Raw genomic sequence first — 10,202 nt, forward strand, 5'->3', positions numbered from 1 at the left:
GCAGGCTCCAGGCTCTGAGCCATCAGCCCAGAGCCCGACGCGGGGCTCGAACTCACGGACCACAAGATCGTGACCTGAGCTGAAGTCGGACGCTTAACCGACTGAGTCACCCAGGCGCCCCTCTTTCCTGGTTTTCTAAGAGGTTTTTTTTCAATCATAATGGATGTTGGGGGTTTTTTCTAAATGGTTTTTGCTGTTTCTATTAGGATAATGCAATTTTTTAAAATTTAGTTTATTATTATAGTACATTGCATTGAATGTTTTTCAAATATTAAACTAACTTTGCATTCCTGAGATAAAACCCACTTGTTTGTGATGGCTTTGAATATGTGAACTTGGCTAGGCTATACTATATTCCCTAGAATTCCCTTCCTGGTATGTTTTCAGTTAGGGTAGGCTATAAAAGATAGGACAGATGACATAATAGTGGTCATTTTGCAGGATACACACACCTGTTGACTAATCAAACACGAATCTAGCTGATGATGTGAGTGATGTTTCAGAAATGAGGTGATATATATATATATATATATATATATATATATATATATATACGGTTCTGCTGGGTTCATGGATGTCTTTGTATCTGGTTAATATTCTTGAACTTTGTTTTGGTACTCAGTCAAGTTACTGGAAACAGTTTGATCATATCAGGTATTGCTTTTCAGATTTGTTAAGTGGAGCCAGAACAGCATTTAATCTAGTGAAGCAAAACCATTCTGAGTATGGCATCTAATGCTCCATGAATTATCAGGCTTTCTGGTCTGGCTGGCGGGAACAGCTGTGAACTCCAGGCCTTTATATGCACTCAGGCACTGTTCTCCCTAAGTTTTTCTGACGGCCTTCCCCCAGCCTCAGTTCCTTTCTTGGCACGCTCGCACTGACCAGTTGACTGCTGAGTACTCTGAGACCCCCCCCCTGCAAATCCTCCTCCTGTGTGGCCGTCTGAGTTACCCTCCTAGCACCTTCACATGGGAATTACTTCAAGGCAGTAAGCTGGGCTGGAAAACACTTGTTTTTCCATCTTGTGGGGATCACTGTCCTTCACAACTTGATATCCAACGCCTTAACTAACATTGTTTCTTATCTTTTGTCTAGGCTTGTGACTGTTTCACACAGGAGGGTAAATTAGTTCCCTGCTATCCCCTCTTGGTTGGAAATGGAAGTCTGAGAGATGCTGCTGAAGTTGCCACCCTTCCATTCATTGGCTACAAGTAACCGAAAATATGAGTATGCCTAAACCATTCCTTGTTTACCCATGTAGCAAACACCGTGAGCCCCTTCCCAATATCTCATTCTCCTCTCTCTTCTCAGTATAGAACTCTTAAAAGTTAGTTAGGCACATGACCATCCGGGCAGAATTTACATTTCTCAGTCCCCCAGGCACTAGGCGTGCTCATGTGATGAAGTTCTTGCAAATTTACTGTAAATGAAAGTGGTGCTTACAACGTCCAGGCAGTATTGTCACAGAGAGAAGACCTGCTCACCTCCTCCCCTTTTCTGTGCCCTGCTGATTAGAACCAGGCATGATGCCTGGAGCTGGGGCAGCCATCTTAGACCACCAAATGAAAGCCACGTGTTGAACCTAGTCCCTGCAATTTATGGAGCTAGGTTGCCAGCTACGTGTTCTTACTTTAATAAATATATATTTTTTGGGGGGGTGCCTGGGTGGCTCAGTTGGTTAAGCGTCTGACTCTGATTGTGGCTCAGGTCATGATCTCACGGTTCACGAGTTCCAGCCCCGAGTTACATTCTGTGCTGACAGCTCAGAACCTGGAGCCTGCTTCAGATTCTGTGTCTCCCTCTCTCTCTGCCCCGCCCCTGCTCGTGCTCTCTGTCTCTCTCTCTCTCTCTCTCTCAAAAAGAAATAAATGTTAAAAAAAATTTTAATAAATGTATTTTTTATTTTAATAAAAATAAAGTTTAATTTTATTTAATATGATGAATTTGGGCTTTTTGTCATTCATATCTGAACCTAATTCTAACAAATACCAAAAAAACAAGAATTATAGAGGCAGAAGATTCTCCAAGTTTGTACATGATACGGAGATACTATCAAGCACCCAGCACTTCCCATAATTACACTCCACTCTCCTAAGTGTATTAACTTTTTCTTCTCATCCTTGGAGGCTCAGGGTTGCCAGATGGCTGCCACAGACCCAGGCATCACATTTGTGTTCCAGCAAAAAGAGGAGGAAAAAAGCAGCTCCCAGCATTCATTCTCATCTGGCATCTGTCTCTTTTATCAAGAAAGAAAAAACCTCCCCCAAAGTCCCTTCCACCCTTCCTAACTCAGGACTTGGCTACATGGCCACTCCTACCACAAGGGAGTCTGGGAAAGTTACTGCCTGCTTTTCTAGCCTCTGCTGTGGGAGGCTGGCAACGGGAGACCAGCATTGTCTCCCCCACACAATAGAGATCACAGCCATCCTAAAGGCAAAAGGTTTTGAAATCCCAGACATCTGAATATAGACTTTTTGTGTGTGGGAAGGGGAGAGGAGAAGGAAAAAAAGGAAGAACGCCTTTCGTAGACTATCTTTATGATTTTCAAACTTCCATGCACAAGGAATTTATTGATCAGAGGTGTGTGGAGAAATCGAGGTACATTTTATGTGTTGTGTTTCATGGGTGGCAAAAGAGATTTTCACAGAACACACTGATTCCGCATGCTTTTGTTTCCACGCTTGCCAATGCGGATGCTAACCACTGTGCAAGATGCAGCTCTGTGTCTCCTCCATTAAACTCGGGCCTGCGGGGTCAGAGGGATTTAGCTTCTAGAAGCTTTCTTCTCAGGTTTGTGCTTTGGAAGTCAAGAGGCCTGGACTGCTGGTTATTTTTGGCATCACAGCCTCAGAGGTGTTCTCTCCACCTTCCCTACTCAGGGACTAACCACAGTTCTGGAATCCTTACCCTCTTGGAAGCCTCTTGGACTTACGGGTAGAAGTCCTGGTGAACATTGCTTAGAAATCACATTGAGGGGAAAAAAACACATTGTGGCATCTCTCTTCCACCCCCAAAATATTTACTCTATGAAAATAAATGTGTAACTTAGATGTTGACTGGTTAAACCTCACTCCACGCCCTGCTGAAGTCCAAAGGCCTCTGTGAGCTCTCTCTGGGTCTGTGGTCTCTTGGCAACCTTGGACTCTGACTTTGGCCTCAAATGGTCATTTTCCTTAACATGCACACACACACACACACACACACACACATGCATCTGTGCACACACATACTCATGCAAATATACATAAACATGGGTACTCGGTGCCTGCACATGCACCCACACACATGCATACACAAGCATGCGTGCACGTGTGTGCACACGCATGCATTCATTCAAAGATACATGCACACATGTGCACACGCACCGACACACACACCCCAGCTGTGAAGTCCAGTGTGTGGAAGCTCTGACGGTGTTATGAACTGAATGTTTGGTTTCTCCTCAAATTCCTATGTTAAAATCTAATCCCCAGTATGATAGTATTTGGAGGTGGCATCTTTAGGGGGTGATTAGGTTGGGGGGGGGAGGAGAGCCCTTGGGAAGGGGATTAGTGCCCTTATCAGAAGCGGTCAGAGTTAGGTCTGTCCCCTCCACCACACTGAGGACACAGCAAGAAGGGCCTCTACAAGCCAGGAAGAGAGCCCTCCCCAGAACCTGACCATGCTGGCACCTTGCCCTCAGACGTCCAGCCTCCAGAACTGGGAGAAATAACTGTCTGCTGTCGATCACCCCACAAGTGTCTAGCACTTTGTGATAGAAGCCCAAGCTGGCCAAGTCAGGGAGCAAGAGGGGACGAACAGGGCATTTGCACTGTCGAATGCCAACAGCCAGTCACCAGCAGTGCTGCCTAAAGAGACGCCCTCCATCTGCTTCTACCGTGCTTTCTCACTAGACCCTTGCCCCTGGAGCCCAGCCCCGCATCATCCCCTCCCTGCAGCCTGGCCCCACACAAACCCCTCGGGGCAGTGCCGAATCCAGAGGGAGCTCTGACTGGTGTCCAGCCAGCCTTCAGGGCCAGGCTGGACACAGACAGAGGGTCCGGTCCATGCACTCCCCTCCCTCACGGGCCTGACGCCCCCCAATCCCAGACACACGCTTCTCCGCTCCCCACTCTCCACCATGGCACCACCAGTTCTGCCCAACCTCTAGCAGTGGGACACGGATGTGGACCATTGTCTGGCAAGACCCACAGGGACTCCTTTTAGAAGGGTGCAGGAGTCAGCAAAGAAGCTGGACGCCAGGAGGGGATGCAGACCTTGGAATGGGACATGTGGCTGCCATTTTGAAAAAGTGAGAGAAACGAGCACAATGCTGGTCATAGGCAAGCATCTAGAGTGGGTTACAGGGCCACCCCGGGACCCAGCCCATTCACCAGCATGTCCTCTCATTGCCTCCTCACGGAGCAGGGCCACACATGTGGCAGCACAGCCAGAAGATTCAGATGTATGTGGGTCTTGTTTGTTTTTGAAAAACAGCACCAGTTAAAGACCAGCATGTTTTGCATAAAAGTCAGGATCTTTAGCCTATCTTTAAAAATCCACAGCTCAGGCGACATTGGGCCTTCGCTTTCCTGGGGGCAGCAATCAGTGGTCCCCTTAGCCCAGACTCTGTCTCCAGCTGGCCAGCAGCCCCACTGAGGTCTCCCTCTCATTCCACAGTCTCTGCTCACTTACTTTCCCAGAGTGAGCCGCCTGAGTGTCAGGCGCCAGTGAAAACCCCGATAGTAGACTTGACAAGCCTCCCAGCCGGCCTCTTCCCCACATGCTCCGTGTCTCCCGGCCTCAGCAGTTTTGTTCCTACTCTGAGGCCCTGGCCTGAAGACATGTTGAGTCTGGGTGAAGGGTGCAGGGAGCAGAAAGGGAGCCACAGACTTGTCGGCTAACAGTGGACACAAAGCCAGCCGACTAGTGACCAAGTTGAGGTCCCTAGCATGAGCAGAGGAAGAACCATGGCCCAGCTGGGCTGGGCCCTTTCCTGGCTGGTCTTCTGTTCTAAGGCAAACTATTGATCTTGCCACAAGCAGACTCTGGGGTGGACCTCCTCTTGCAGGATGCATGCTGCCCTGGAGAGCAACCCCGTGGAGGGCAAGGAGGAAGCAACGTGTCTAGGTCAGCTCAGGCTGCCATAACAAACATCACCAACTGGGCAGCTTAAACAACAGACACTCAGTCCTCACAGCTCTGGAAGCTAAGAGTCCAATATCAAGGCAATAGCCCATTTGGACCCTGGTTTGCAAGCAGATTCCTTCTTGCTGTGTCCCCATGTGGCAGATCATCTCTTGTCTCCAGAGAAAGGTGCTCATCCCACCCATGAGACTCAACCCTCATGGCCTGTCACCACCCAAGGCCCCATCTCCTAACATAATCACACTGAGGGGGTTAGGGCTTCAACATATGCATTTGGGGGGGACACCAAACTTGCAGTCCATTGCACACATGTTGACAGAGGGACAGTCGAGCTACCGTGCAGGCCTGACACAGGCCTCAGCCACCCTCTGGGGCTGGTGGTTTGCAGAATTGTCCCAAGTTGGGAAGAAAGGGCCAGGCCTTATTCCTGGTCTGTTACTGGAAGGAGTCATGAGTCAGCCAGTTCTCTTTAGGTGAGGAAATCCCCCAAAAGCTGACCAGTACCAGTCAGCAGTCAGGAGAATAAGCCCCTTGTTCCTGAAGGGGGGATCTGACAGGTGCATCCCAGTATCTGCCACAATATGATGCTGAAATAAGTCCCCAGGAGAGTTCCTCCAAGGCAGACCCACAAGACTGTTGCCCCAGAGCTCCGCGGTCCCTGCCCTGTCTGGGTTTTATCTGTCCTCTGAGTCCTGACTTAACATCGCTGGCCTCCGAGCTCAGCCTGAAGGACCCAAGAGAAAAGTTTTCTGTGCGATAACACGAGGAAACTCTCCTGGAGAGTGCAGCAATCCCAAGGGGAGAGCAGACCTTCCCCCTGACAGTGAAATAGCTCCTGCGCCATTTCCCAAAGAGGAGCTAACTCTGCTCTCCCCATGGGGTCCTCCAAGTGGAAGAAAGATCTTAACATGACTGCTGAGAAATGGGAAACAGTAAAACAGAGTGCTAACTTTGCTGCACTCAGGACGGCTCCCTGAGGAGGGCTGGACTCAAGCAAGGCCAGCAAGGAAGGTGGTGTTAAAATCCAGAGAGATCAGAACTGGGGAGCCAGTGGTGGGAAGAGGGGAAGATGGGGAACCTGGTGGAGTACCTGCACCCCGCTTAGACGTGTGGGAGCACAAACCAGAGAAGCAGGTACCAGGGGAGATGGTGCCATGGACTCACGTAAGAAATTCTGCATGAGGAAATCGTAACATCAGAAATTCATGAGTTACACAAATAATATTTAAAAGATTTTTTAATATTTATTTATTTATTTTTGAGAGAGAGAGAGAGAGAGAGAGAGCAGGGGAGGGGCAGAGAGAGAGGGAGACACAGAATCTGAAGCAGGCTCCAGGCTCCAAGCTGTCAACACAGAGCCCGACTCGGGGCTCGAACTCACGAACTGTGAGATCATGTCCTGAGCTGAAGTCAGACACTCAACTGACTGAGCCACCCAGGCGCCCCCAAGCAAATAATTGTTAATATATACACACACACACACACACACACACACACACACACACATATGAAAGAGGCTCACTGAGGGGACTGGGGGAAATAGTACTGTCCTAAGTGAGTTTGGAAATGAGTGGAGACTCTAAGAACAGCAGCAAGAGAGTACATAAGCACCCAACCAGTAGGTGAAGCTGTTTCCTGTGGGTCAGCGATCCAAATGCCTCCCTACATCGATCCTGGAATTGTACAGTTGACTAAGGAACTGGATGGCAGGTGAGGGGCCAGGTTTCACACTGTTGGGGTAGGAGGCTACAGGCAAACCAGGGGAGAGGCTGGAATGATCCGTGCATAATGGACCAGGGTTGGAGGTGTGAATGCAACCTCATTTTTAACTTAACTAGGTACAGATGACCACATGTAGAAATATTCGTTGACCTGTGCATATGCACACACAGATATTCCTCTGCTCTGCTAGTTGAAAGAAGAAACGGCGCTCCCCTAGCACAGCCAACACCCACACCTTGGTTTCTGATGCCTGTCTCCAGCAGAAGGAAAAGGGATCCCCTTTCCTGGAATGGCTGATTCCAGGTTGGGCACAGGATGACCCTGGCACGTCTCATAGTGCCAAAAGTAAGGAAGCGCTCGAGAATCAAAACCACAATAAGGAAGACTGCAGGAGACAACTGCAGGAGACCCCCCTGGCCAAAGCTGGAACTGCTGGAGCAGAAAAATAAATATTGTAGCATACCATCACCCAAAATATAAAATATACTTGCACGAGTCCCGGGACTCTGTTCCAGACAATCTTCTTGCCCCAGGCCTGGACTGCAGGCTCTGCCCTTAGCTGCAAACTCAGGGCTGTTTCACACTGGCTACGGAGCAGGTGTAACCCAACATCCGGTAGCTTGGGAGACCCCCATGCATGGGGTGCCAAGACCACAGCCCTTCCTGCGGAGCTCCAGGAGTCCTCACCAGCCGTGTGTTAGTCAGCTCAGGTTCCACAACAAAGTCCCACAGATCAGGCGGCTTCGACAACAGACATTCATTCTCTCACAGCTCTGGAGGCTGGAATTCAAAGATGAAGGTGTCTGTGGGGTCGGTTTCTCCTGGGGCCTCTGGCCTTGGCTTGCAGATGGCTATCTTCTCCCATGGTCGCCCCTCTGTATATGTCTGTGTACCAATCTGCTCTTCTTATAAGAACTCTAGTCTTGCTGGAAAGGTACCTCCCCCCCCCCAACCCCCGCAATGACTTCATTTTAACTCAGTTACCTCTGTAAGGACCCTGTCTCTAAATGCAGTCACATCCAAGGTACAGGGTGTTAGGACTTCCACATGTGGATTGAAGAGAAGGCACAATCCAGGAGCTTCCACACACCTACAAGCCCCCCTATGGGTGAGTGCCGCCCTCACTCAGGATCCCCTAACTCTCTGCCACCCTAGCCCACCACAGGGGCCCAGTTTCTGCCAGTGCATCCACATCAGGATGCCAGGGCAGTGCTGGGTCCTTGCCTGAGGCAGGGGATGGTCTCCCCCAAGCCCCAAGCCACTCTTGTCACAGTCCCCTCTGCAGCTCACTGTCCATATCTGCAAGTTCCCTTGCTATGCGTGTCCATCACTTCCAGCCATGATAGCTACTCCAGAATCTCACCCCCCCAACACAAGAAAGGGCCCTTGCCCAGACAGCAGAAGCTTGAGCTCAGTCCAAAGGGCCTTTGGAGGAAGAGAATTCCTGGCATATTCCTTCATCTTCCACTCTCTTGCCAAGTCAAGCTCCTGGTCTTCTCCCAGGTGGACACACAAACACCACTGTGTATAAGCAGGTGCACATTAGACCCTGGGAAAGGGCTGACTATGTTAACATCTGGGTCCTGGGCTCAGCCAATCCAAGGTGCCCAAGTGTATCTTCCACCTTGTGGAATCATGGTGCAGGGAGGCAGGAGGACCTACTTAATGGGAGCCATTGCTCCAGAGGCCTCTATCCTGTCTTCTCAACACAACTCAGAAGTTGTGAAAAACACTAGGCCTTGAGCTGAGACAGGGGAGCTGTCTCCTGCCCTAAGTCATGTGCCTGGACACAGTGCGTACTTCTCATTCTTCCTCTGGAATCACAACTCATTCATCAGCTACCCCATAGGGGGAGAGAACCCTTTATACCCTGGTGCCTTTCTCCCCCAGGGCTCCAACCTTTATTTCCTCAACCTTCACTAACCTCTGGGAAAGTCAGCCAGGTCCAAGGGCAGCAGAAAAGGTAAGAATGTACTAGAAAGCACAGACCCTACTGCCAGCCTGGGCCCAGTGTTTGTGGACCACCCCCCCCCCCCCCACCGTGTTTACTACTAAGTGGTCAGGAATAAGCCAGGAAGGTGGCACAGCCCCAGCCCCTTGCTTATCAGCTGGCTTGGAGGTGGGACGGCAGCTGGTCCAACCAGTTCCCTATCAACTGCAGATAGTTGGGTTGGCCCCTCTTGCTTGGATCCATATTGCATGCACACGCTGTGCTCTATCCCTTTGTCGAGAATGGGAGTAGGATCTGTCCAGCCCCTGACTAGTCTGGGCCCACCAGGCAGCCCCAGTTCTGCAGCCTGTCCCAGCCCCTCCTTGCAGCATCTGGTGTCAGAGTCAAGCATGCTGTAGACACCTGTGCCTGTCAGAGTTCACGGGAAGAACAGCTGCCTTCTAAGAACCAGTTTTCAGTGTGCTCCTCCATTGATTGCACAGGTAGCATTTCCCCCACATTTTGTATTTCTCCTTCTCAGATGAGAGCTCACCAGGAACATTTGTTGGTATATTGATGGTCACTTTCAATAAAGCGAGTGAGTGGTTGGACAGAGACCGCATATGGCTCGCAAAACCTAAACTATTTACTATCTTGCTTTTCATGGAAAAAGCTTTCTGACCCTCGGTGTCAGGCAGCATCATTCTCATGCTAGGTGGCTGGTACCAATAGTCATCCTCAGGGAAGCCTGCCTAGGCTTCCTCACAAGGTGGTGTCAGGATTCCAAGAGGCTGGGAGCAGAAGCTGCAAAGTTTCTGGAAGCCTGGGCTCAGAAATCACACGTCAGTCACATGACAGCCATATTCAGGAAGTAGGGAAAGTTCCCATATGGAGACACTGTGTCTACATACCAAGAGTGGAAGGAACTGTCACCATCATTACAAAAATCACACAAATGTCTTCCCCTGAACACAACAGCTCAGCTAAGTTCAGCTTAGGGTCCTTGACAGAGCTTTACTGACTTGGTGGGGAGAAAGGAATATCACACAGAATGACCTTCACCATGGCTGGTGTGGTGTTCTTAGGGCTCAGAGCTCCCAGTCACATCCCCCGCTTCCTCCCATTCAGTAGGTCCTCCTGCCTCCCTGCACCTCTGAGCCTAAGCCCTAGGCTAGTAAGCCTCCTGAGAGCTGAAGTCGACATTTCCCAGGGTGATACTAGCAGGGCCCAGAGCCATTTATTTCACAGATGGGTCCAACACAACTCAACTTGAGCACCCTTCCATGTCCCCCTTGCCCCCCCACATCCCCTGCTCCCACACCGACCATACCCCTCACTCTGCATAAGAGAGAGAGGAATTTTTGAAATTCTAGAATAGGGATTGGCAAACTGCTTGAGGGCCAAATTGGGCCAGCGCCTG

The sequence above is a fragment of the Neofelis nebulosa genome, chromosome 4 (genome assembly GCF_028018385.1).
Source record: "Neofelis nebulosa isolate mNeoNeb1 chromosome 4, mNeoNeb1.pri, whole genome shotgun sequence".
Lineage (NCBI taxonomy): Eukaryota > Metazoa > Chordata > Mammalia > Carnivora > Felidae > Neofelis > Neofelis nebulosa.